The 23,209-nt window shown below is 40.4% G+C and overlaps 26 non-coding genes across 26 annotated transcripts; 13 read left to right on the plus strand and 13 right to left on the minus strand.

Moving 5' to 3' along the window:
* Positions 1–470: 470 nt before the first annotated feature.
* On the plus strand, positions 471–560 carry trnar-ucu (transfer RNA arginine (anticodon UCU)). The gene is given in 2 exon segments: positions 471–507; positions 525–560. It is a non-coding gene; the product is annotated as a tRNA-Arg (tRNA).
* Positions 561–947: 387 nt separating this feature from the next.
* trnai-uau (transfer RNA isoleucine (anticodon UAU)) lies at positions 948–1,039 on the minus strand. Its single transcript is given in 2 exon segments — positions 948–983; positions 1,002–1,039. It is a non-coding gene; the product is annotated as a tRNA-Ile (tRNA).
* A 1,203-nt stretch (positions 1,040–2,242) lies between these two features.
* On the plus strand, positions 2,243–2,332 carry trnar-ucu (transfer RNA arginine (anticodon UCU)). The gene is given in 2 exon segments: positions 2,243–2,279; positions 2,297–2,332. It is a non-coding gene; the product is annotated as a tRNA-Arg (tRNA).
* Positions 2,333–2,719: 387 nt separating this feature from the next.
* Positions 2,720–2,811, minus strand: trnai-uau (transfer RNA isoleucine (anticodon UAU)). The gene is given in 2 exon segments: positions 2,720–2,755; positions 2,774–2,811. It is a non-coding gene; the product is annotated as a tRNA-Ile (tRNA).
* A 1,203-nt stretch (positions 2,812–4,014) lies between these two features.
* trnar-ucu (transfer RNA arginine (anticodon UCU)) lies at positions 4,015–4,104 on the plus strand. Its single transcript is given in 2 exon segments — positions 4,015–4,051; positions 4,069–4,104. It is a non-coding gene; the product is annotated as a tRNA-Arg (tRNA).
* Positions 4,105–4,491: 387 nt separating this feature from the next.
* On the minus strand, positions 4,492–4,583 carry trnai-uau (transfer RNA isoleucine (anticodon UAU)). Its single transcript is given in 2 exon segments — positions 4,492–4,527; positions 4,546–4,583. It is a non-coding gene; the product is annotated as a tRNA-Ile (tRNA).
* Positions 4,584–5,786: 1,203 nt separating this feature from the next.
* Positions 5,787–5,876, plus strand: trnar-ucu (transfer RNA arginine (anticodon UCU)). Its single transcript is given in 2 exon segments — positions 5,787–5,823; positions 5,841–5,876. It is a non-coding gene; the product is annotated as a tRNA-Arg (tRNA).
* A 387-nt stretch (positions 5,877–6,263) lies between these two features.
* Positions 6,264–6,355, minus strand: trnai-uau (transfer RNA isoleucine (anticodon UAU)). The gene is given in 2 exon segments: positions 6,264–6,299; positions 6,318–6,355. It is a non-coding gene; the product is annotated as a tRNA-Ile (tRNA).
* Positions 6,356–7,558: 1,203 nt separating this feature from the next.
* Positions 7,559–7,648, plus strand: trnar-ucu (transfer RNA arginine (anticodon UCU)). The gene is given in 2 exon segments: positions 7,559–7,595; positions 7,613–7,648. It is a non-coding gene; the product is annotated as a tRNA-Arg (tRNA).
* A 387-nt stretch (positions 7,649–8,035) lies between these two features.
* Positions 8,036–8,127, minus strand: trnai-uau (transfer RNA isoleucine (anticodon UAU)). The gene is given in 2 exon segments: positions 8,036–8,071; positions 8,090–8,127. It is a non-coding gene; the product is annotated as a tRNA-Ile (tRNA).
* Positions 8,128–9,330: 1,203 nt separating this feature from the next.
* Positions 9,331–9,420, plus strand: trnar-ucu (transfer RNA arginine (anticodon UCU)). The gene is given in 2 exon segments: positions 9,331–9,367; positions 9,385–9,420. It is a non-coding gene; the product is annotated as a tRNA-Arg (tRNA).
* A 387-nt stretch (positions 9,421–9,807) lies between these two features.
* On the minus strand, positions 9,808–9,899 carry trnai-uau (transfer RNA isoleucine (anticodon UAU)). Its single transcript is given in 2 exon segments — positions 9,808–9,843; positions 9,862–9,899. It is a non-coding gene; the product is annotated as a tRNA-Ile (tRNA).
* A 1,203-nt stretch (positions 9,900–11,102) lies between these two features.
* On the plus strand, positions 11,103–11,192 carry trnar-ucu (transfer RNA arginine (anticodon UCU)). Its single transcript is given in 2 exon segments — positions 11,103–11,139; positions 11,157–11,192. It is a non-coding gene; the product is annotated as a tRNA-Arg (tRNA).
* A 387-nt stretch (positions 11,193–11,579) lies between these two features.
* Positions 11,580–11,671, minus strand: trnai-uau (transfer RNA isoleucine (anticodon UAU)). The gene is given in 2 exon segments: positions 11,580–11,615; positions 11,634–11,671. It is a non-coding gene; the product is annotated as a tRNA-Ile (tRNA).
* A 1,203-nt stretch (positions 11,672–12,874) lies between these two features.
* On the plus strand, positions 12,875–12,964 carry trnar-ucu (transfer RNA arginine (anticodon UCU)). Its single transcript is given in 2 exon segments — positions 12,875–12,911; positions 12,929–12,964. It is a non-coding gene; the product is annotated as a tRNA-Arg (tRNA).
* Positions 12,965–13,351: 387 nt separating this feature from the next.
* On the minus strand, positions 13,352–13,443 carry trnai-uau (transfer RNA isoleucine (anticodon UAU)). Its single transcript is given in 2 exon segments — positions 13,352–13,387; positions 13,406–13,443. It is a non-coding gene; the product is annotated as a tRNA-Ile (tRNA).
* A 1,203-nt stretch (positions 13,444–14,646) lies between these two features.
* On the plus strand, positions 14,647–14,736 carry trnar-ucu (transfer RNA arginine (anticodon UCU)). Its single transcript is given in 2 exon segments — positions 14,647–14,683; positions 14,701–14,736. It is a non-coding gene; the product is annotated as a tRNA-Arg (tRNA).
* A 387-nt stretch (positions 14,737–15,123) lies between these two features.
* On the minus strand, positions 15,124–15,215 carry trnai-uau (transfer RNA isoleucine (anticodon UAU)). The gene is given in 2 exon segments: positions 15,124–15,159; positions 15,178–15,215. It is a non-coding gene; the product is annotated as a tRNA-Ile (tRNA).
* A 1,203-nt stretch (positions 15,216–16,418) lies between these two features.
* trnar-ucu (transfer RNA arginine (anticodon UCU)) lies at positions 16,419–16,508 on the plus strand. The gene is given in 2 exon segments: positions 16,419–16,455; positions 16,473–16,508. It is a non-coding gene; the product is annotated as a tRNA-Arg (tRNA).
* A 387-nt stretch (positions 16,509–16,895) lies between these two features.
* trnai-uau (transfer RNA isoleucine (anticodon UAU)) lies at positions 16,896–16,987 on the minus strand. Its single transcript is given in 2 exon segments — positions 16,896–16,931; positions 16,950–16,987. It is a non-coding gene; the product is annotated as a tRNA-Ile (tRNA).
* A 1,203-nt stretch (positions 16,988–18,190) lies between these two features.
* On the plus strand, positions 18,191–18,280 carry trnar-ucu (transfer RNA arginine (anticodon UCU)). Its single transcript is given in 2 exon segments — positions 18,191–18,227; positions 18,245–18,280. It is a non-coding gene; the product is annotated as a tRNA-Arg (tRNA).
* Positions 18,281–18,667: 387 nt separating this feature from the next.
* trnai-uau (transfer RNA isoleucine (anticodon UAU)) lies at positions 18,668–18,759 on the minus strand. Its single transcript is given in 2 exon segments — positions 18,668–18,703; positions 18,722–18,759. It is a non-coding gene; the product is annotated as a tRNA-Ile (tRNA).
* Positions 18,760–19,962: 1,203 nt separating this feature from the next.
* Positions 19,963–20,052, plus strand: trnar-ucu (transfer RNA arginine (anticodon UCU)). The gene is given in 2 exon segments: positions 19,963–19,999; positions 20,017–20,052. It is a non-coding gene; the product is annotated as a tRNA-Arg (tRNA).
* A 387-nt stretch (positions 20,053–20,439) lies between these two features.
* Positions 20,440–20,531, minus strand: trnai-uau (transfer RNA isoleucine (anticodon UAU)). The gene is given in 2 exon segments: positions 20,440–20,475; positions 20,494–20,531. It is a non-coding gene; the product is annotated as a tRNA-Ile (tRNA).
* A 1,203-nt stretch (positions 20,532–21,734) lies between these two features.
* trnar-ucu (transfer RNA arginine (anticodon UCU)) lies at positions 21,735–21,824 on the plus strand. The gene is given in 2 exon segments: positions 21,735–21,771; positions 21,789–21,824. It is a non-coding gene; the product is annotated as a tRNA-Arg (tRNA).
* Positions 21,825–22,211: 387 nt separating this feature from the next.
* trnai-uau (transfer RNA isoleucine (anticodon UAU)) lies at positions 22,212–22,303 on the minus strand. The gene is given in 2 exon segments: positions 22,212–22,247; positions 22,266–22,303. It is a non-coding gene; the product is annotated as a tRNA-Ile (tRNA).
* Positions 22,304–23,209: the final 906 nt, after the last annotated feature.

Here is a 23,209-nt window from a genome sequence, read left to right on the forward strand (position 1 = left end):
GTGCTTTAATTCATTCAGAATACTGGTTTTTCTTACATTTATTCAGAGCCCAAGTTCCTAACCGTTATCATTTTTTCTGCATCTCACACTCTGGATGGAATTCGTTTTTTAATTTTAGCCTTTAGTTTTTTATATGGAAAGAAAATAGTAGGAGTTTCTGGAAATGTTCTCTTGCTGGTTATGTCATTTACACTCAGAACACAAGCTCAAATTCAAGTATAAAAATGACATTTAATTTTCTCCTTGTAGAAAGCTGTCGTTTTCTTGCTCTGTTTCTCTTCATATACCGAAGTCTGAAGGAAGATCTCTGTTGAAGCCCGTTTCTTTAAAATACACTGGAGATTGTCACTGATTGAAATATCGGCAAACCAGCTTTGTGATCCTTTTCATTATATTCTGCATTTTAGGCTGCGGAGCAAAAATGGGTCCTTCTTTGCAATCCTGCAATGCACGGTGAAGGTCGTACTGCTGGCTCTGTGGCGCAATGGATAGCGCGTTGGAGTTCTAGTCCTCACTGAAGAGTGATTCTAAGGTTGTGGGTTCGAGTCCCACCAGAGTCGCATCTTTAGCGAATCTCATCTCCTTCGGACAATATCTCGTGCGTCTTGCTACGCTAACCTCGTCTTGCGACGTGCCTTCAGAATCCGCAACTTCGGGTTTACTATGCAGGGTTTGTGGTGCGTGTTTGCAAAGAACAGGTGTGCCGTCAGCAGAAATGGCATGTTTGTGCGACCAGCCGACAGTTCTTTTGTGTCTGAGGGTACTATGCGAGAGAGCAATCACAACATGAGCATAACGCATGTATTGAAAGAGTAAGAAAAGTTTAGAGATGAAGCCCCAGATAAACAAAAGATCTTCAGAGAGTGTACTTCGTCATCATGAAACCAAATGCTCCGTCTAAAGTAATTAATCAAGGCAGCAGAAGACATGCTTGTCTCGAGACGAGATGCTCCAGGTTAGGCTTGAACTCACAACCTCGGTATTACACACAGACACTGTCATATAAGTACCGCGCGCTAACCGGTTGCGCCACTGGAGCTCTACAAAGACAACACCAAAAATAATAGCTCTATGAATGTGCGTATCTTTCGAACGACATTCGCTGAAACCCACATTACATATATAGCACTGATTGGAATTTGCTCAAGCCGGCTTTTGGACTAATATGCATTTCTCAAGAGGTCGGTGTGTGCAAAAAGTACTTGTCTTAATGCAAATTTCAGACAGCAACGAGGAGGTAACGTTTTTTGTAATCCGTTGCATTACATACTCCTCATTCAAAGTGAAATGCATGAAGAAAAGAATAAATCTCAACAGACAGCTCTTCTGGCATAAATCGTTCACTGACATTGGCTTCTCTGTAGACCATGCACAAAACATCTTGGATGTAATCTAACACAAATGAAATGTTTACTTTTCAAAATCTCCATTTTATGGATTTTAAGCTGAAGTCAACCTTCTGTGGATGTACGAGTGGAAGTGTCTCGTAAGTGTTGGCAGGAAAAATTCCACATATCTATTTAGTGAGAAAACAAAGTGATCACGCTTTTCATTCATGTCTGAAAACCTCAAGTATTTTTTCCTGCTTTTTATTCGGCATTTCCTACAATATTTTCTTATTTCCTAAAAACACTAGAGATTCGGTTATCTATTACTTTCATTTAACATGTGTGGTAAAGGTACTTTTGCGATGGCCAGGACACCAGCCTGTGTATATTTAATTCAAGGGGAGTGTGTTTTGTCTGGATGTGCTGAAAATTGGAAGCCGCCGGTTGCTTTAATTCATTCAGAATACTGGTTTTTCTTAAATTTATTCAGAGCCCAAGTTCCTAAACGTTATCATTTTTTCTGCATCTCACACTCTGGATGGAATTCGTTTTTTAATTTTAGCCTTTAGTTTTTTATATGGAAAGAAAATAGTAGGAGTTTCTGGAAATGTTCTCTTGCTGGTTATGTCATTTACACTCAGAACACAAGCTCAAATTCAAGTATAAAAATGACATTTAATTTTCTCCTTGTAGAAAGCTGTCGTTTTCTTGCTCTGTTTCTCTTCATATACCGAAGTCTGAAGGAAGATCTCTGTTGAAGCCCGTTTCTTTAAAATACACTGGAGATTGTCACTGATTGAAATATCGGCAAACCAGCTTTGTGATCCTTTTCATTATATTCTGCATTTTAGGCTGCGGAGCAAAAATGGGTCCTTCTTTGCAATCCTGCAATGCACGGTGAAGGTCGTACTGCTGGCTCTGTGGCGCAATGGATAGCGCGTTGGACTTCTAGTCCTCACTGAAGAGTGATTCAAAGGTTGTGGGTTCGAGTCCCACCAGAGTCGCATCTTTAGCGAATCTCATCTCCTTCGGACAATATCTCGTGCGTCTTGCTACGCTAACCTCGTCTTGCGACGTGCCTTCAGAATCCGCAACTTCGGGTTTACTATGCAGGGTTTGTGGTGCGTGTTTGCAAAGAACAGGTGTGCCGTCAGCAGAAATGGCACGTTTGTGCGACCAGCCGACAGTTCTTTTGTGTCTGAGGGTACTATGCGAGAGAGCAATCACAACATGAGCATAACGCATGTATTGAAAGAGTAAGAAAAGTTTAGAGATGAAGCCCCAGATAAACAAAAGATCTTCAGAGAGTGTACTTCGTCATCATGAAACCAAATGCTCCGTCTAAAGGAATTAATCAAGGCAGCAGAAGACATGCTTGTCTCGAGACGAGATGCTCCAGGTGAGGCTTGAACTCACAACCTCGGCATTACACACAGACACTGTCATATAAGTACCGCGCGCTAACCGGTTGCGCCACTGGAGCTCTACAAAGACAACACCAAAAATAATAGCTCTATGAATGTGCGTATCTTTCGAACGACATTCGCTGAAACCCACATTACATATATAGCACTGATTGGAATTTGCTCAAGCCGGCTTTTGGACTAATATGCATTTCTCGAGAGGTCGGTGTGTGCAAAAAGCACTTGTCTTAATGCAAATTTCAGACAGCAACGAGGAGGTAACGTTTTTTGTAATCCGTTGCATTACATACTCCTCATTCAAAGTGAAATGCATGAAGAAAAGAATAAATCTCAACAGAAAGCTCTTCTGGCATAAATCGTTCACTGACATTGGCTTCTCTGTAGACCATGCACAAAACATCTTGGATGTAATCTAACACAAATGAAATGTTTACTTTTCAAAATCTCCATTTTATGGATTTTAAGCTGAAGTCAACCTTCTGTGGATGTACGAGTGGAAGTGTCTCGTAAGTGTTGGCAGGAAAAATTCCACATATCTATTTAGTGAGAAAACAAAGTGATCACGCTTTTCATTCATGTCTGAAAACCTCAAGTATTTTTTCCTGCTTTTTATTCGGCATTTCCTACAATATTTTCTTATTTCCTAAAAACACTAGAGATTCGGTTATCTATTACTTTCATTTAACATGTGTGGTAAAGGTACTTTTGCGATGGCCAGGACACCAGCCTGTGTATATTTAATTCAAGGGGAGTGTGTTTTGTCTGGATGTGCTGAAAATTGGAAGCCGCCGGTTGCTTTAATTCATTCAGAATACTGGTTTTTCTTACATTTATTCAGAGCCCAAGTTCCTAACCGTTATCATTTTTTCTGCATCTCACACTCTGGATGGAATTCGTTTTTTAATTTTAGCCTTTAGTTTTTTATATGGAAAGAAAATAGTAGGAGTTTCTGGAAATGTTCTCTTGCTGGTTATGTCATTTACACTCAGAACACAAGCTCAAATTCAAGTATAAAAATGACATTTAATTTTCTCCTTGTAGAAAGCTGTCGTTTTCTTGCTCTGTTTCTCTTCATATACCGAAGTCTGAAGGAAGATCTCTGTTGAAGCCCGTTTCTTTAAAATACACTGGAGATTGTCACTGATTGAAATATCGGCAAACCAGCTTTGTTATCCTTTTCATTATATTCTGCATTTTAGGCTGCGGAGCAAAAATGGGTCCTTCTTTGCAATCCTGTAATGCACGGTGAAGGTCGTACTGCTGGCTCTGTGGCACAATGGATAGCGCGTTGGACTTCTAGTCCTCACTGAAGAGTGATTCAAAGGTTGTGGGTTCGAGTCCCACCAGAGTCGCATCTTTAGCGAATCTCATCTCCATCGGACAATATCTCGTGCGTCTTGCTACGCTAACCTCGTCTTGCGACGTGCCTTCAGAATCCGCAACTTCGGGTTTACTATGCAGGGTTTGTGGTGCGTGTTTGCAAAGAACAGGTGTGCCGTCAGCAGAAATGGCACGTTTGTGCGACCAGCCGACAGTTCTTTTGTGTCTGAGGGTACTATGCGAGAGAGCAATCACAACATGAGCATAACGCATGTATTGAAAGAGTAAGAAAAGTTTAGAGATGAAGCCCCAGATAAACAAAAGATCTTCAGAGAGTGTACTTCGTCATCATGAAACCAAATGCTCCGTCTAAAGTAATTAATCAAGGCAGCAGAAGACATGCTTGTCTCGAGACGAGATGCTCCAGGTTAGGCTTGAACTCACAACCTCGGTATTACACACAGACACTGTCATATAAGTACCGCGCGCTAACCGGTTGCGCCACTGGAGCTCTACAAAGACAACACCAAAAATAATAGCTCTATGAATGTGCGTATCTTTCGAACGACATTCGCTGAAACCCACATTACATATATAGCACTGATTGGAATTTGCTCAAGCCGGCTTTTGGACTAATATGCATTTCTCAAGAGGTCGGTGTGTGCAAAAAGTACTTGTCTTAATGCAAATTTCAGACAGCAACGAGGAGGTAACGTTTTTTGTAATCCGTTGCATTACATACTCCTCATTCAAAGTGAAATGCATGAAGAAAAGAATAAATCTCAACAGAAAGCTCTTCTGGCATAAATCGTTCACTGACATTGGCTTCTCTGTAGACCATGCACAAAACATCTTGGATGTAATCTAACACAAATGAAATGTTTACTTTTCAAAATCTCCATTTTATGGATTTTAAGCTGAAGTCAACCTTCTGTGGATGTACGAGTGGAAGTGTCTCGTAAGTGTTGGCAGGAAAAATTCCACATATCTATTTAGTGAGAAAACAAAGTGATCACGCTTTTCATTCATGTCTGAAAACCTCAAGTATTTTTTCCTGCTTTTTATTCGGCATTTCCTACAATATTTTCTTATTTCCTAAAAACACTAGAGATTCGGTTATCTATTACTTTCATTTAACATGTGTGGTAAAGGTACTTTTGCGATGGCCAGGACACCAGCCTGTGTATATTTAATTCAAGGGGAGTGTGTTTTGTCTGGATGTGCTGAAAATTGGAAGCCGCCGGTTGCTTTAATTCATTCAGAATACTGGTTTTTCTTACATTTATTCAGAGCCCAAGTTCCTAACCGTTATCATTTTTTCTGCATCTCACACTCTGGATGGAATTCGTTTTTTAATTTTAGCCTTTAGTTTTTTATATGGAAAGAAAATAGTAGGAGTTTCTGGAAATGTTCTCTTGCTGGTTATGTCATTTACACTCAGAACACAAGCTCAAATTCAAGTATAAAAATGACATTTAATTTTCTCCTTGTAGAAAGCTGTCGTTTTCTTGCTCTGTTTCTCTTCATATACCGAAGTCTGAAGGAAGATCTCTGTTGAAGCCCGTTTCTTTAAAATACACTGGAGATTGTCACTGATTGAAATATCGGCAAACCAGCTTTGTGATCCTTTTCATTATATTCTGCATTTTAGGCTGCGGAGCAAAAATGGGTCCTTCTTTGCAATCCTGCAATGCACGGTGAAGGTCGTACTGCTGGCTCTGTGGCGCAATGGATAGCGCGTTGGACTTCTAGTCCTCACTGAAGAGTGATTCTAAGGTTGTGGGTTCGAGTCCCACCAGAGTCGCATCTTTAGCGAATCTCATCTCCTTCGGACAATATCTCGTGCGTCTTGCTACGCTAACCTCGTCTTGCGACGTGCCTTCAGAATCCGCAACTTCGGGTTTACTATGCAGGGTTTGTGGTGCGTGTTTGCAAAGAACAGGTGTGCCGTCAGCAGAAATGGCACGTTTGTGCGACCAGCCGACAGTTCTTTTGTGTCTGAGGGTACTATGCGAGAGAGCAATCACAACATGAGCATAACGCATGTATTGAAAGAGTAAGAAAAGTTTAGAGATGAAGCCCCAGATAAACAAAAGATCTTCAGAGAGTGTACTTCGTCATCATGAAACCAAATGCTCCGTCTAAAGGAATTAATCAAGGCAGCAGAAGACATGCTTGTCTCGAGACGAGATGCTCCAGGTGAGGCTTGAACTCACAACCTCGGCATTACACACAGACACTGTCATATAAGTACCGCGCGCTAACCGGTTGCGCCACTGGAGCTCTACAAAGACAACACCAAAAATAATAGCTCTATGAATGTGCGTATCTTTCGAACGACATTCGCTGAAACCCACATTACATATATAGCACTGATTGGAATTTGCTCAAGCCGGCTTTTGGACTAATATGCATTTCTCGAGAGGTCGGTGTGTGCAAAAAGCACTTGTCTTAATGCAAATTTCAGACAGCAACGAGGAGGTAACGTTTTTTGTAATCCGTTGCATTACATACTCCTCATTCAAAGTGAAATGCATGAAGAAAAGAATAAATCTCAACAGAAAGCTCTTCTGGCATAAATCGTTCACTGACATTGGCTTCTCTGTAGACCATGCACAAAACATCTTGGATGTAATCTAACACAAATGAAATGTTTACTTTTCAAAATCTCCATTTTATGGATTTTAAGCTGAAGTCAACCTTCTGTGGATGTACGAGTGGAAGTGTCTCGTAAGTGTTGGCAGGAAAAATTCCACATATCTATTTAGTGAGAAAACAAAGTGATCACGCTTTTCATTCATGTCTGAAAACCTCAAGTATTTTTTCCTGCTTTTTATTCGGCATTTCCTACAATATTTTCTTATTTCCTAAAAACACTAGAGATTCGGTTATCTATTACTTTCATTTAACATGTGTGGTAAAGGTACTTTTGCGATGGCCAGGACACCAGCCTGTGTATATTTAATTCAAGGGGAGTGTGTTTTGTCTGGATGTGCTGAAAATTGGAAGCCGCCGGTTGCTTTAATTCATTCAGAATACTGGTTTTTCTTACATTTATTCAGAGCCCAAGTTCCTAACCGTTATCATTTTTTCTGCATCTCACACTCTGGATGGAATTCGTTTTTTAATTTTAGCCTTTAGTTTTTTATATGGAAAGAAAATAGTAGGAGTTTCTGGAAATGTTCTCTTGCTGGTTATGTCATTTACACTCAGAACACAAGCTCAAATTCAAGTATAAAAATGACATTTAATTTTCTCCTTGTAGAAAGCTGTCGTTTTCTTGCTCTGTTTCTCTTCATATACCGAAGTCTGAAGGAAGATCTCTGTTGAAGCCCGTTTCTTTAAAATACACTGGAGATTGTCACTGATTGAAATATCGGCAAACCAGCTTTGTGATCCTTTTCATTATATTCTGCATTTTAGGCTGCGGAGCAAAAATGGGTCCTTCTTTGCAATCCTGCAATGCACGGTGAAGGTCGTACTGCTGGCTCTGTGGCGCAATGGATAGCGCGTTGGACTTCTAGTCCTCACTGAAGAGTGATTCAAAGGTTGTGGGTTCGAGTCCCACCAGAGTCGCATCTTTAGCGAATCTCATCTCCTTCGGACAATATCTCGTGCGTCTTGCTACGCTAACCTCGTCTTGCGACGTGCCTTCAGAATCCGCAACTTCGGGTTTACTATGCAGGGTTTGTGGTGCGTGTTTGCAAAGAACAGGTGTGCCGTCAGCAGAAATGGCACGTTTGTGCGACCAGCCGACAGTTCTTTTGTGTCTGAGGGTACTATGCGAGAGAGCAATCACAACATGAGCATAACGCATGTATTGAAAGAGTAAGAAAAGTTTAGAGATGAAGCCCCAGATAAACAAAAGATCTTCAGAGAGTGTACTTCGTCATCATGAAACCAAATGCTCCGTCTAAAGGAATTAATCAAGGCAGCAGAAGACATGCTTGTCTCGAGACGAGATGCTCCAGGTGAGGCTTGAACTCACAACCTCGGCATTACACACAGACACTGTCATATAAGTACCGCGCGCTAACCGGTTGCGCCACTGGAGCTCTACAAAGACATCACCAAAAATAATAGCTCTATGAATGTGCGTATCTTTCGAACGACATTCGCTGAAACCCACATTACATATATAGCACTGATTGGAATTTGCTCAAGCCGGCTTTTGGACTAATATGCATTTCTCGAGAGGTCGGTGTGTGCAAAAAGCACTTGTCTTAATGCAAATTTCAGACAGCAACGAGGAGGTAACGTTTTTTGTAATCCGTTGCATTACATACTCCTCATTCAAAGTGAAATGCATGAAGAAAAGAATAAATCTCAACAGAAAGCTCTTCTGGCATAAATCGTTCACTGACATTGGCTTCTCTGTAGACCATGCACAAAACATCTTGGATGTAATCTAACACAAATGAAATGTTTACTTTTCAAAATCTCCATTTTATGGATTTTAAGCTGAAGTCAACCTTCTGTGGATGTACGAGTGGAAGTGTCTCGTAAGTGTTGGCAGGAAAAATTCCACATATCTATTTAGTGAGAAAACAAAGTGATCACGCTTTTCATTCATGTCTGAAAACCTCAAGTATTTTTTCCTGCTTTTTATTCGGCATTTCCTACAATATTTTCTTATTTCCTAAAAACACTAGAGATTCGGTTATCTATTACTTTCATTTAACATGTGTGGTAAAGGTACTTTTGCGATGGCCAGGACACCAGCCTGTGTATATTTAATTCAAGGGGAGTGTGTTTTGTCTGGATGTGCTGAAAATTGGAAGCCGCCGGTTGCTTTAATTCATTCAGAATACTGGTTTTTCTTACATTTATTCAGAGCCCAAGTTCCTAACCGTTATCATTTTTTCTGCATCTCACACTCTGGATGGAATTCGTTTTTTAATTTTAGCCTTTAGTTTTTTATATGGAAAGAAAATAGTAGGAGTTTCTGGAAATGTTCTCTTGCTGGTTATGTCATTTACACTCAGAACACAAGCTCAAATTCAAGTATAAAAATGACATTTAATTTTCTCCTTGTAGAAAGCTGTCGTTTTCTTGCTCTGTTTCTCTTCATATACCGAAGTCTGAAGGAAGATCTCTGTTGAAGCCCGTTTCTTTAAAATACACTGGAGATTGTCACTGATTGAAATATCGGCAAACCAGCTTTGTGATCCTTTTCATTATATTCTGCATTTTAGGCTGCGGAGCAAAAATGGGTCCTTCTTTGCAATCCTGCAATGCACGGTGAAGGTCGTACTGCTGGCTCTGTGGCGCAATGGATAGCGCGTTGGACTTCTAGTCCTCACTGAAGAGTGATTCAAAGGTTGTGGGTTCGAGTCCCACCAGAGTCGCATCTTTAGCGAATCTCATCTCCTTCGGACAATATCTCGTGCGTCTTGCTACGCTAACCTCGTCTTGCGACGTGCCTTCAGAATCCGCAACTTCGGGTTTACTATGCAGGGTTTGTGGTGCGTGTTTGCAAAGAACAGGTGTGCCGTCAGCAGAAATGGCACGTTTGTGCGACCAGCCGACAGTTCTTTTGTGTCTGAGGGTACTATGCGAGAGAGCAATCACAACATGAGCATAACGCATGTATTGAAAGAGTAAGAAAAGTTTAGAGATGAAGCCCCAGATAAACAAAAGATCTTCAGAGAGTGTACTTCGTCATCATGAAACCAAATGCTCCGTCTGAAGGAATTAATCAAGGCAGCAGAAGACATGCTTGTCTCGAGACGAGATGCTCCAGGTGAGGCTTGAACTCACAACCTCGGCATTACACACAGACACTGTCATATAAGTACCGCGCGCTAACCGGTTGCGCCACTGGAGCTCTACAAAGACATCACCAAAAATAATAGCTCTATGAATGTGCGTATCTTTCGAACGACATTCGCTGAAACCCACATTACATATATAGCACTGATTGGAATTTGCTCAAGCCGGCTTTTGGACTAATATGCATTTCTCGAGAGGTCGGTGTGTGCAAAAAGCACTTGTCTTAATGCAAATTTCAGACAGCAACGAGGAGGTAACGTTTTTTGTAATCCGTTGCATTACATACTCCTCATTCAAAGTGAAATGCATGAAGAAAAGAATAAATCTCAACAGAAAGCTCTTCTGGCATAAATCGTTCACTGACATTGGCTTCTCTGTAGACCATGCACAAAACATCTTGGATGTAATCTAACACAAATGAAATGTTTACTTTTCAAAATCTCCATTTTATGGATTTTAAGCTGAAGTCAACCTTCTGTGGATGTACGAGTGGAAGTGTCTCGTAAGTGTTGGCAGGAAAAATTCCACATATCTATTTAGTGAGAAAACAAAGTGATCACGCTTTTCATTCATGTCTGAAAACCTCAAGTATTTTTTCCTGCTTTTTATTCGGCATTTCCTACAATATTTTCTTATTTCCTAAAAACACTAGAGATTTGGTTATCTATTACTTTCATTTAACATGTGTGGTAAAGGTACTTTTGCGATGGCCAGGACACCAGCCTGTGTATATTTAATTCAAGGGGAGTGTGTTTTGTCTGGATGTGCTGAAAATTGGAAGCCGCCGGTTGCTTTAATTCATTCAGAATACTGGTTTTTCTTACATTTATTCAGAGCCCAAGTTCCTAACCGTTATCATTTTTTCTGCATCTCACACTCTGGATGGAATTCGTTTTTTAATTTTAGCCTTTAGTTTTTTATATGGAAAGAAAATAGTAGGAGTTTCTGGAAATGTTCTCTTGCTGGTTATATCATTTACACTCAGAACACAAGCTCAAATTCAAGTATAAAAATGACATTTAATTTTCTCCTTGTAGAAAGCTGTCGTTTTCTTGCTCTGTTTCTCTTCATATACCGAAGTCTGAAGGAAGATCTCTGTTGAAGCCCGTTTCTTTAAAATACACTGGAGATTGTCACTGATTGAAATATCGGCAAACCAGCTTTGTGATCCTTTTCATTATATTCTGCATTTTAGGCTGCGGAGCAAAAATGGGTCCTTCTTTGCAATCCTGCAATGCACGGTGAAGGTCGTACTGCTGGCTCTGTGGCGCAATGGATAGCGCGTTGGACTTCTAGTCCTCACTGAAGAGTGATTCAAAGGTTGTGGGTTCGAGTCCCACCAGAGTCGCATCTTTAGCGAATCTCATCTCCATCGGACAATATCTCGTGCGTCTTGCTACGCTAACCTCGTCTTGCGACGTGCCTTCAGAATCCGCAACTTCGGGTTTACTATGCAGGGTTTGTGGTGCGTGTTTGCAAAGAACAGGTGTGCCGTCAGCAGAAATGGCATGTTTGTGCGACCAGCCGACAGTTCTTTTGTGTCTGAGGGTACTATGCGAGAGAGCAATCACAACATGAGCATAACGCATGTATTGAAAGAGTAAGAAAAGTTTAGAGATGAAGCCCCAGATAAACAAAAGATCTTCAGAGAGTGTACTTCGTCATCATGAAACCAAATGCTCCGTCTAAAGTAATTAATCAAGGCAGCAGAAGACATGCTTGTCTCGAGACGAGATGCTCCAGGTGAGGCTTGAACTCACAACCTCGGCATTACACACAGACACTGTCATATAAGTACCGCGCGCTAACCGGTTGCGCCACTGGAGCTCTACAAAGACATCACCAAAAATAATAGCTCTATGAATGTGCGTATCTTTCGAACGACATTCGCTGAAACCCACATTACATATATAGCACTGATTGGAATTTGCTCAAGCCGGCTTTTGGACTAACATGCATTTCTCGAGAGGTCGGTGTGTGCAAAAAGCACTTGTCTTAATGCAAATTTCAGACAGCAACGAGGAGGTAACGTTTTTTGTAATCCGTTGCATTACATACTCCTCATTCAAAGTGAAATGCATGAAGAAAAGAATAAATCTCAACAGAAAGCTCTTCTGGCATAAATCGTTCACTGACATTGGCTTCTCTGTAGACCATGCACAAAACATCTTGGATGTAATCTAACACAAATGAAATGTTTACTTTTCAAAATCTCCATTTTATGGATTTTAAGCTGAAGTCAACCTTCTGTGGATGTACGAGTGGAAGTGTCTCGTAAGTGTTGGCAGGAAAAATTCCACATATCTATTTAGTGAGAAAACAAAGTGATCACGCTTTTCATTCATGTCTGAAAACCTCAAGTATTTTTTCCTGCTTTTTATTCGGCATTTCCTACAATATTTTCTTATTTCCTAAAAACACTAGAGATTCGGTTATCTATTACTTTCATTTAACATGTGTGGTAAAGGTACTTTTGCGATGGCCAGGACACCAGCCTGTGTATATTTAATTCAAGGGGAGTGTGTTTTGTCTGGATGTGCTGAAAATTGGAAGCCGCCGGTTGCTTTAATTCATTCAGAATACTGGTTTTTCTTACATTTATTCAGAGCCCAAGTTCCTAACCGTTATCATTTTTTCTGCATCTCACACTCTGGATGGAATTCGTTTTTTAATTTTAGCCTTTAGTTTTTTATATGGAAAGAAAATAGTAGGAGTTTCTGGAAATGTTCTCTTGCTGGTTATGTCATTTACACTCAGAACACAAGCTCAAATTCAAGTATAAAAATGACATTTAATTTTCTCCTTGTAGAAAGCTGTCGTTTTCTTGCTCTGTTTCTCTTCATATACCGAAGTCTGAAGGAAGATCTCTGTTGAAGCCCGTTTCTTTAAAATACACTGGAGATTGTCACTGATTGAAATATCGGCAAACCAGCTTTGTGATCCTTTTCATTATATTCTGCATTTTAGGCTGCGGAGCAAAAATGGGTCCTTCTTTGCAATCCTGCAATGCACGGTGAAGGTCGTACTGCTGGCTCTGTGGCGCAATGGATAGCGCGTTGGACTTCTAGTCCTCACTGAAGAGTGATTCAAAGGTTGTGGGTTCGAGTCCCACCAGAGTCGCATCTTTAGCGAATCTCATCTCCTTCGGACAATATCTCGTGCGTCTTGCTACGCTAACCTCGTCTTGCGACGTGCCTTCAGAATCCGCAACTTCGGGTTTACTATGCAGGGTTTGTGGTGCGTGTTTGCAAAGAACAGGTGTGCCGTCAGCAGAAATGGCACGTTTGTGCGACCAGCCGACAGTTCTTTTGTGTCTGAGGGTACTATGCGAGAGAGCAATCACAACATGAGCATAACGCATGTATTGAAAGAGTAAGAAAAGTTTAGAGATGAAGCCCCAGATAAACAAAAGATCTTCAGAGAGTGTACTTCGTCATCATGAAACCAAATGCTCCGTCTAAAGGAATTAATCAAGGCAGCAGAAGACATGCTTGTCTCGAGACGAGATGCTCCAGGTGAGGCTTGAACTCACAACCTCGGCATTACACACAGACACTGTCATATAAGTACCGCGCGCTAACCGGTTGCGCCACTGGAGCTCTACAAAGACAACACCAAAAATAATAGCTCTATGAATGTGCGTATCTTTCGAACGACATTCGCTGAAACCCACATTACATATATAGCACTGATTGGAATTTGCTCAAGCCGGCTTTTGGACTAATATGCATTTCTCGAGAGGTCGGTGTGTGCAAAAAGCACTTGTCTTAATGCAAATTTCAGACAGCAACGAGGAGGTAACGTTTTTTGTAATCCGTTGCATTACATACTCCTCATTCAAAGTGAAATGCATGAAGAAAAGAATAAATCTCAACAGAAAGCTCTTCTGGCATAAATCGTTCACTGACATTGGCTTCTCTGTAGACCATGCACAAAACATCTTGGATGTAATCTAACACAAATGAAATGTTTACTTTTCAAAATCTCCATTTTATGGATTTTAAGCTGAAGTCAACCTTCTGTGGATGTACGAGTGGAAGTGTCTCGTAAGTGTTGGCAGGAAAAATTCCACATATCTATTTAGTGAGAAAACAAAGTGATCACGCTTTTCATTCATGTCTGAAAACCTCAAGTATTTTTTCCTGCTTTTTATTCGGCATTTCCTACAATATTTTCTTATTTCCTAAAAACACTAGAGATTCGGTTATCTATTACTTTCATTTAACATGTGTGGTAAAGGTACTTTTGCGATGGCCAGGACACCAGCCTGTGTATATTTAATTCAAGGGGAGTGTGTTTTGTCTGGATGTGCTGAAAATTGGAAGCCGCCGGTTGCTTTAATTCATTCAGAATACTGGTTTTTCTTACATTTATTCAGAGCCCAAGTTCCTAACCGTTATCATTTTTTCTGCATCTCACACTCTGGATGGAATTCGTTTTTTAATTTTAGCCTTTAGTTTTTTATATGGAAAGAAAATAGTAGGAGTTTCTGGAAATGTTCTCTTGCTGGTTATGTCATTTACACTCAGAACACAAGCTCAAATTCAAGTATAAAAATGACATTTAATTTTCTCCTTGTAGAAAGCTGTCGTTTTCTTGCTCTGTTTCTCTTCATATACCGAAGTCTGAAGGAAGATCTCTGTTGAAGCCCGTTTCTTTAAAATACACTGGAGATTGTCATTGATTGAAATATCGGCAAACCAGCTTTGTGATCCTTTTCATTATATTCTGCATTTTAGGCTGCGGAGCAAAAATGGGTCCTTCTTTGCAATCCTGCAATGCACGGTGAAGGTCGTACTGCTGGCTCTGTGGCGCAATGGATAGCGCGTTGGACTTCTAGTCCTCACTGAAGAGTGATTCAAAGGTTGTGGGTTCGAGTCCCACCAGAGTCGCATCTTTAGCGAATCTCATCTCCATCGGACAATATCTCGTGCGTCTTGCTACGCTAACCTCGTCTTGCGACGTGCCTTCAGAATCCGCAACTTCGGGTTTACTATGCAGGGTTTGTGGTGCGTGTTTGCAAAGAACAGGTGTGCCGTCAGCAGAAATGGCACGTTTGTGCGACCAGCCGACAGTTCTTTTGTGTCTGAGGGTACTATGCGAGAGAGCAATCACAACATGAGCATAACGCATGTATTGAAAGAGTAAGAAAAGTTTAGAGATGAAGCCCCAGATAAACAAAAGATCTTCAGAGAGTGTACTTCGTCATCATGAAACCAAATGCTCCGTCTGAAGGAATTAATCAAGGCAGCAGAAGACATGCTTGTCTCGAGACGAGATGCTCCAGGTGAGGCTTGAACTCACAACCTCGGCATTACACACAGACACTGTCATATAAGTACCGCGCGCTAACCGGTTGCGCCACTGGAGCTCTACAAAGACAACACCAAAAATAATAGCTCTATGAATGTGCGTATCTTTCGAACGACATTCGCTGAAACCCACATTACATATATAGCACTGATTGGAATTTGCTCAAGCCGGCTTTTGGACTAATATGCATTTCTCGAGAGGTCGGTGTGTGCAAAAAGCACTTGTCTTAATGCAAATTTCAGACAGCAACGAGGAGGTAACGTTTTTTGTAATCCGTTGCATTACATACTCCTCATTCAAAGTGAAATGCATGAAGAAAAGAATAAATCTCAACAGAAAGCTCTTCTGGCATAAATCGTTCACTGACATTGGCTTCTCTGTAGACCATGCACAAAACATCTTGGATGTAATCTAACACAAATGAAATGTTTACTTTTCAAAATCTCCATTTTATGGATTTTAAGCTGAAGTCAACCTTCTGTGGATGTACGAGTGGAAGTGTCTCGTAAGTGTTGGCAGGAAAAATTCCACATATCTATTTAGTGAGAAAACAAAGTGATCACGCTTTTCATTCATGTCTGAAAACCTCAAGTATTTCTTCCTGCTTTTTATTCGGCATTTCCTACAATATTTTCTTATTTCCTAAAAACACTAGAGATTCGGTTATCTATTACTTTCATTTAACATGTGTGGTAAAGGTACTTTTGCGATGGCCAGGACACCAGCCTGTGTATATTTAATTCAAGGGGAGTGTGTTTTGTCTGGATGTGCTGAAAATTGGAAGCCGCCGGTTGCTTTAATTCATTCAGAATACTGGTTTTTCTTAAATTTATTCAGAGCCCAAGTTCCAAACCGTTATCATTTTTTCTGCATCTCACACTCTGGATGGAATTCGTTTTTTAATTTTAGCCTTTAGTTTTTTATATGGAAAGAAAATAGTAGGAGTTTCTGGAAATGTTCTCTTGCTGGTTATGTCATTTACACTCAGAACACAAGCTCAAATTCAAGTATAAAAATGACATTTAATTTTCTCCTTGTAGAAAGCTGTCGTTTTCTTGCTCTGTTTCTCTTCATATACCGAAGTCTGAAGGAAGATCTCTGTTGAAGCCCGTTTCTTTAAAATACACTGGAGATTGTCACTGATTGAAATATCGGCAAACCAGCTTTGTTATCCTTTTCATTATATTCTGCATTTTAGGCTGCGGAGCAAAAATGGGTCCTTCTTTGCAATCCTGCAATGCACGGTGAAGGTTGTACTGCTGGCTCTGTGGCGCAATGGATAGCGCGTTGGACTTCTAGTCCTCACTGAAGAGTGATTTAAAGGTTGTGGGTTCGAGTCCCACCAGAGTCGCATCTTTAGCGAATCTCATCTCCTTCGGACAATATCTCGTGCGTCTTGCTACGCTAACCTCGTCTTGCGACGTGCCTTCAGAATCCGCAACTTCGGGTTTACTATGCAGGGTTTGTGGTGCGTGTTTGCAAAGAACAGGTGTGCCGTCAGCAGAAATGGCACGTTTGTGCGACCAGCCGACAGTTCTTTTGTGTCTGAGGGTACTATGCGAGAGAGCAATCACAACATGAGCATAACGCATGTATTGAAAGAGTAAGAAAAGTTTAGAGATGAAGCCCCAGATAAACAAAAGATCTTCAGAGAGTGTACTTCGTCATCATGAAACCAAATGCTCCGTCTAAAGGAATTAATCAAGGCAGCAGAAGACATGCTTGTCTCGAGACGAGATGCTCCAGGTGAGGCTTGAACTCACAACCTCGGCATTACACACAGACACTGTCATATAAGTACCGCGCGCTAACCGGTTGCGCCACTGGAGCTCTACAAAGACAACACCAAAAATAATAGCTCTATGAATGTGCGTATCTTTCGAACGACATTCGCTGAAACCCACATTACATATATAGCACTGATTGGAATTTGCTCAAGCCGGCTTTTGGACTAATATGCATTTCTCGAGAGGTCGGTGTGTGCAAAAAGCACTTGTCTTAATGCAAATTTCAGACAGCAACGAGGAGGTAACGTTTTTTGTAATCCGTTGCATTACATACTCCTCATTCAAAGTGAAATGCATGAAGAAAAGAATAAATCTCAACAGAAAGCTCTTCTGGCATAAATCGTTCACTGACATTGGCTTCTCTGTAGACCATGCACAAAACATCTCGGATGTAATCTAACACAAATGAAATGTTTACTTTTCAAAATCTCCATTTTATGGATTTTAAGCTGAAGTCAACCTTCTGTGGATGTACGAGTGGAAGTGTCTCGTAAGTGTTGGCAGGAAAAATTCCACATATCTATTTAGTGAGAAAACAAAGTGATCACGCTTTTCATTCATGTCTGAAAACCTCAAGTATTTTTTCCTGCTTTTTATTCGGCATTTCCTACAATATTTTCTTATTTCCTAAAAACACTAGAGATTCGGTTATCTATTACTTTCATTTAACATGTGTGGTAAAGGTACTTTTGCGATGGCCAGGACACCAGCCTGTGTATATTTAATTCAAGGGGAGTGTGTTTTGTCTGGATGTGCTGAAAATTGGAAGCCGCCGGTTGCTTTAATTCATTCAGAATACTGGTTTTTCTTACATTTATTCAGAGCCCAAGTTCCTAACCGTTATCATTTTTTCTGCATCTCACACTCTGGATGGAATTCGTTTTTTAATTTTAGCCTTTAGTTTTTTATATGGAAAGAAAATAGTAGGAGTTTCTGGAAATGTTCTCTTGCTGGTTATGTCATTTACACTCAGAACACAAGCTCAAATTCAAGTATAAAAATGACATTTAATTTTCTCCTTGTAGAAAGCTGTCGTTTTCTTGCTCTGTTTCTCTTCATATACCGAAGTCTGAAGGAAGATCTCTGTTGAAGCCCGTTTCTTTAAAATACACTGGAGATTGTCACTGATTGAAATATCGGCAAACCAGCTTTGTTATCCTTTTCATTATATTCTGCATTTTAGGCTGCGGAGCAAAAATGGGTCCTTCTTTGCAATCCTGCAATGCACGGTGAAGGTCGTACTGCTGGCTCTGTGGCGCAATGGATAGCGCGTTGGACTTCTAGTCCTCACTGAAGAGTGATTCAAAGGTTGTGGGTTCGAGTCCCACCAGAGTCGCATCTTTAGCGAATCTCATCTCCATCGGACAATATCTCGTGCGTCTTGCTACGCTAACCTCGTCTTGCGACGTGCCTTCAGAATCCGCAACTTCGGGTTTACTATGCAGGGTTTGTGGTGCGTGTTTGCAAAGAACAGGTGTGCCGTCAGCAGAAATGGCACGTTTGTGCGACCAGCCGACAGTTCTTTTGTGTCTGAGGGTACTATGCGAGAGAGCAATCACAACATGAGCATAACGCATGTATTGAAAGAGTAAGAAAAGTTTAGAGATGAAGCCCCAGATAAACAAAAGATCTTCAGAGAGTGTACTTCGTCATCATGAAACCAAATGCTCCGTCTGAAGGAATTAATCAAGGCAGCAGAAGACATGCTTGTCTCGAGACGAGATGCTCCAGGTGAGGCTTGAACTCACAACCTCGGCATTACACACAGACACTGTCATATAAGTACCGCGCGCTAACCGGTTGCACCACTGGAGCTCTACAAAGACATCACCAAAAATAATAGCTCTATGAATGTGCGTATCTTTCGAACGACATTCGCTGAAACCCACATTACATATATAGCACTGATTGGAATTTGCTCAAGCCGGCTTTTGGACTAATATGCATTTCTCGAGAGGTCGGTGTGTGCAAAAAGCACTTGTCTTAATGCAAATTTCAGACAGCAACGAGGAGGTAACGTTTTTTGTAATCCGTTGCATTACATACTCCTCATTCAAAGTGAAATGCATGAAGAAAAGAATAAATCTCAACAGAAAGCTCTTCTGGCATAAATCGTTCACTGACATTGGCTTCTCTGTAGACCATGCACAAAACATCTTGGATGTAATCTAACACAAATGAAATGTTTACTTTTCAAAATCTCCATTTTATGGATTTTAAGCTGAAGTCAACCTTCTGTGGATGTACGAGTGGAAGTGTCTCGTAAGTGTTGGCAGGAAAAATTCCACATATCTATTTAGTGAGAAAACAAAGTGATCACGCTTTTCATTCATGTCTGAAAACCTCAAGTATTTTTTCCTGCTTTTTATTCGGCATTTCCTACAATATTTTCTTATTTCCTAAAAACACTAGAGATTCGGTTATCTATTACTTTCATTTAACATGTGTGGTAAAGGTACTTTTGCGATGGCCAGGACACCAGCCTGTGTATATTTAATTCAAGGGGAGTGTGTTTTGTCTGGATGTGCTGAAAATTGGAAGCCGCCGGTTGCTTTAATTCATTCAGAATACTGGTTTTTCTTAAATTTATTCAGAGCCCAAGTTCCTAACCGTTATCATTTTTTCTGCATCTCACACTCTGGATGGAATTCGTTTTTTAATTTTAGCCTTTAGTTTTTTATATGGAAAGAAAATAGTAGGAGTTTCTGGAAATGTTCTCTTGCTGGTTATGTCATTTACACTCAGAACACAAGCTCAAATTCAAGTATAAAAATGACATTTAATTTTCTCCTTGTAGAAAGCTGTCGTTTTCTTGCTCTGTTTCTCTTCATATACCGAAGTCTGAAGGAAGATCTCTGTTGAAGCCCGTTTCTTTAAAATACACTGGAGATTGTCACTGATTGAAATATCGGCAAACCAGCTTTGTTATCCTTTTCATTATATTCTGCATTTTAGGCTGCGGAGCAAAAATGGGTCCTTCTTTGCAATCCTGCAATGCACGGTGAAGGTCGTACTGCTGGCTCTGTGGCGCAATGGATAGCGCGTTGGACTTCTAGTCTTCACTGAAGAGTGATTCAAAGGTTGTGGGTTCGAGTCCCACCAGAGTCGCATCTTTAGCGAATCTCATCTCCTTCGGACAATATCTCGTGCGTCTTGCTACGCTAACCTCGTCTTGCGACGTGCCTTCAGAATCCGCAACTTCGGGTTTACTATGCAGGGTTTGTGGTGCGTGTTTGCAAAGAACAGGTGTGCCGTCAGCAGAAATGGCACGTTTGTGCGACCAGCCGACAGTTCTTTTGTGTCTGAGGGTACTATGCGAGAGAGCAATCACAACATGAGCATAACGCATGTATTGAAAGACAAAGAAAAGTTTAGAGATGAAGCCCCAGATAAACAAAAGATCTTCAGAGAGTGTACTTCGTCATCATGAAACCAAATGCTCCGTCTAAAGTAATTAATCAAGGCAGCAGAAGACATGCTTGTCTCGAGACGAGATGCTCCAGGTGAGGCTTGAACTCACAACCTCGGCATTACACACAGACACTGTCATATAAGTACCGCGCGCTAACCGGTTGCGCCACTGGAGCTCTACAAAGACAACACCAAAAATAATAGCTCTATGAATGTGCGTATCTTTCGAACGACATTCGCTGAAACCCACATTACATATATAGCACTGATTGGAATTTGCTCAAGCCGGCTTTTGGACTAATATGCATTTCTCGAGAGGTCGGTGTGTGCAAAAAGCACTTGTCTTAATGCAAATTTCAGACAGCAACGAGGAGGTAACGTTTTTTGTAATCCGTTGCATTACATACTCCTCATTCAAAGTGAAATGCATGAAGAAAAGAATAAATCTCAACAGAAAGCTCTTCTGGCATAAATCGTTCACTGACATTGGCTTCTCTGTAAACCATGCACAAAACATCTTGGATGTAATCTAACACAAATGAAATGTTTACTTTTCAAAATCTCCATTTTATGGATTTTAAGCTGAAGTCAACCTTCTGTGGATGTACGAGTGGAAGTGTCTCGTAAGTGTTGGCAGGAAAAATTCCACATATCTATTTAGTGAGAAAACAAAGTGATCACGCTTTTCATTCATGTCTGAAAACCTCAAGTATTTTTTCCTGCTTTTTATTCGGCATTTCCTACAATATTTTCTTATTTCCTAAAAACACTAGAGATTCGGTTATCTATTACTTTCATTTAACATGTGTGGTAAAGGTACTTTTGCGATGGCCAGGACACCAGCCTGTGTATATTTAATTCAAGGGGAGTGTGTTTTGTCTGGATGTGCTGAAAATTGGAAGCCGCCGGTTGCTTTAATTCATTCAGAATACTGGTTTTTCTTAAATTTATTCAGAGCCCAAGTTCCTAACCGTTATCATTTTTTCTGCATCTCACACTCTGGATGGAATTCGTTTTTTAATTTTAGCCTTTAGTTTTTTATATGGAAAGAAAATAGTAGGAGTTTCTGGAAATGTTCTCTTGCTGGTTATATCATTTACACTCAGAACACAAGCTCAAATTCAAGTATAAAAATGACATTTAATTTTCTCCTTGTAGAAAGCTGTCGTTTTCTTGCTCTGTTTCTCTTCATATACCGAAGTCTGAAGGAAGATCTCTGTTGAAGCCCGTTTCTTTAAAATACACTGGAGATTGTCACTGATTGAAATATCGGCAAACCAGCTTTGTGATCCTTTTCATTATATTCTGCATTTTAGGCTGCGGAGCAAAAATGGGTCCTTCTTTGCAATCCTGCAATGCACGGTGAAGGTTGTACTGCTGGCTCTGTGGCGCAATGGATAGCGCGTTGGAGTTCTAGTCCTCACTGAAGAGTGATTCTAAGGTTGTGGGTTCGAGTCCCACCAGAGTCGCATCTTTAGCGAATCTCATCTCCTTCGGACAATATCTCGTGCGTCTTGCTACGCTAACCTCGTCTTGCGACGTGCCTTCAGAATCCGCAACTTCGGGTTTACTATGCAGGGTTTGTGGTGCGTGTTTGCAAAGAACAGGTGTGCCGTCAGCAGAAATGGCACGTTTGTGCGACCAGCCGACAGTTCTTTTGTGTCTGAGGGTACTATGCGAGAGAGCAATCACAACATGAGCATAACGCATGTATTGAAAGAGTAAGAAAAGTTTAGAGATGAAGCCCCAGATAAACAAAAGATCTTCAGAGAGTGTACTTCGTCATCATGAAACCAAATGCTCCGTCTAAAGGAATTAATCAAGACAGCAGAAGACATGCTTGCCTCGAGACGAGATGCTCCAGGTGAGGCTTGAACTCACAACTTCAGCATTACACACAGACACTGTCATATAAGTACCGCGCGCTAACCGGTTGCGCCACTGGAGCTCTCTAAAAAAAAAAAACAACACCAAAAATAATAGCTCTATGAATGTGCGTATCTTTCGAACGACATTCGCTGAAACCCACATTACATATATAGCACTGATTGGAATTTGCTCAAGCCGGCTTTTGGACTAATATGCATTTCTCGAGAGGTCGGTGTGTGCAAAAAGCACTTGTCTTAATGCAAATTTCAGACAGCAACGAGGAGGTAACGTTTTTTGTAATCCGTTGCATTACATACTCCTCATTCAAAGTGAAATGCATGAAGAAAAGAATAAATCTCAACAGAAAGCTCTTCTGGCATAAATCGTTCACTGACATTGGCTTCTCTGTAGACCATGCACAAAACATCTTGGATGTAATCTAACACAAATGAAATGTTTACTTTTCAAAATCTCCATTTTATGGATTTTAAGCTGAAGTCAACCTTCTGTGGATGTACGAGTGGAAGTGTCTCGTAAGTGTTGGCAGGAAAAATTCCACATATCTACAGTGTAAAAAATAAATCTTACATGTGTTAAAAATAATAATAAAAAATATCTAACTATACGCAAAATAATCATTACTTTAATTAATAAAAATGGGTTTTACCCTTTTTTATTGATTATTTAATTCTAATTCAATAAAAAAATTATGAATAATGTTAACTTATTATTTTTCTTAAAATGTAATCATTTTTTATAACTTATTCTAAGTAAAAAACCTATACTGTGAATTGAACATATTAAAGTTAAGTTAAATTTAATTATACTGCACTTCCTCTCACATCAAAATGTAATGACACGGCACTCCCTCTCACATCGGTTTCTTGGTCTTTACAACAACGCAGTCAGCTGTAACGCTTATCCATAATAAGAGTTATTTTACTACGAATGTGTAAGTATAAAGCATATTAATTACGTAATGAAT

The sequence above is a fragment of the Erpetoichthys calabaricus genome, chromosome 9, assembly GCF_900747795.2.
Source record: "Erpetoichthys calabaricus chromosome 9, fErpCal1.3, whole genome shotgun sequence".
Classification (NCBI taxonomy): Eukaryota; Metazoa; Chordata; class Cladistia; order Polypteriformes; family Polypteridae; genus Erpetoichthys; species Erpetoichthys calabaricus.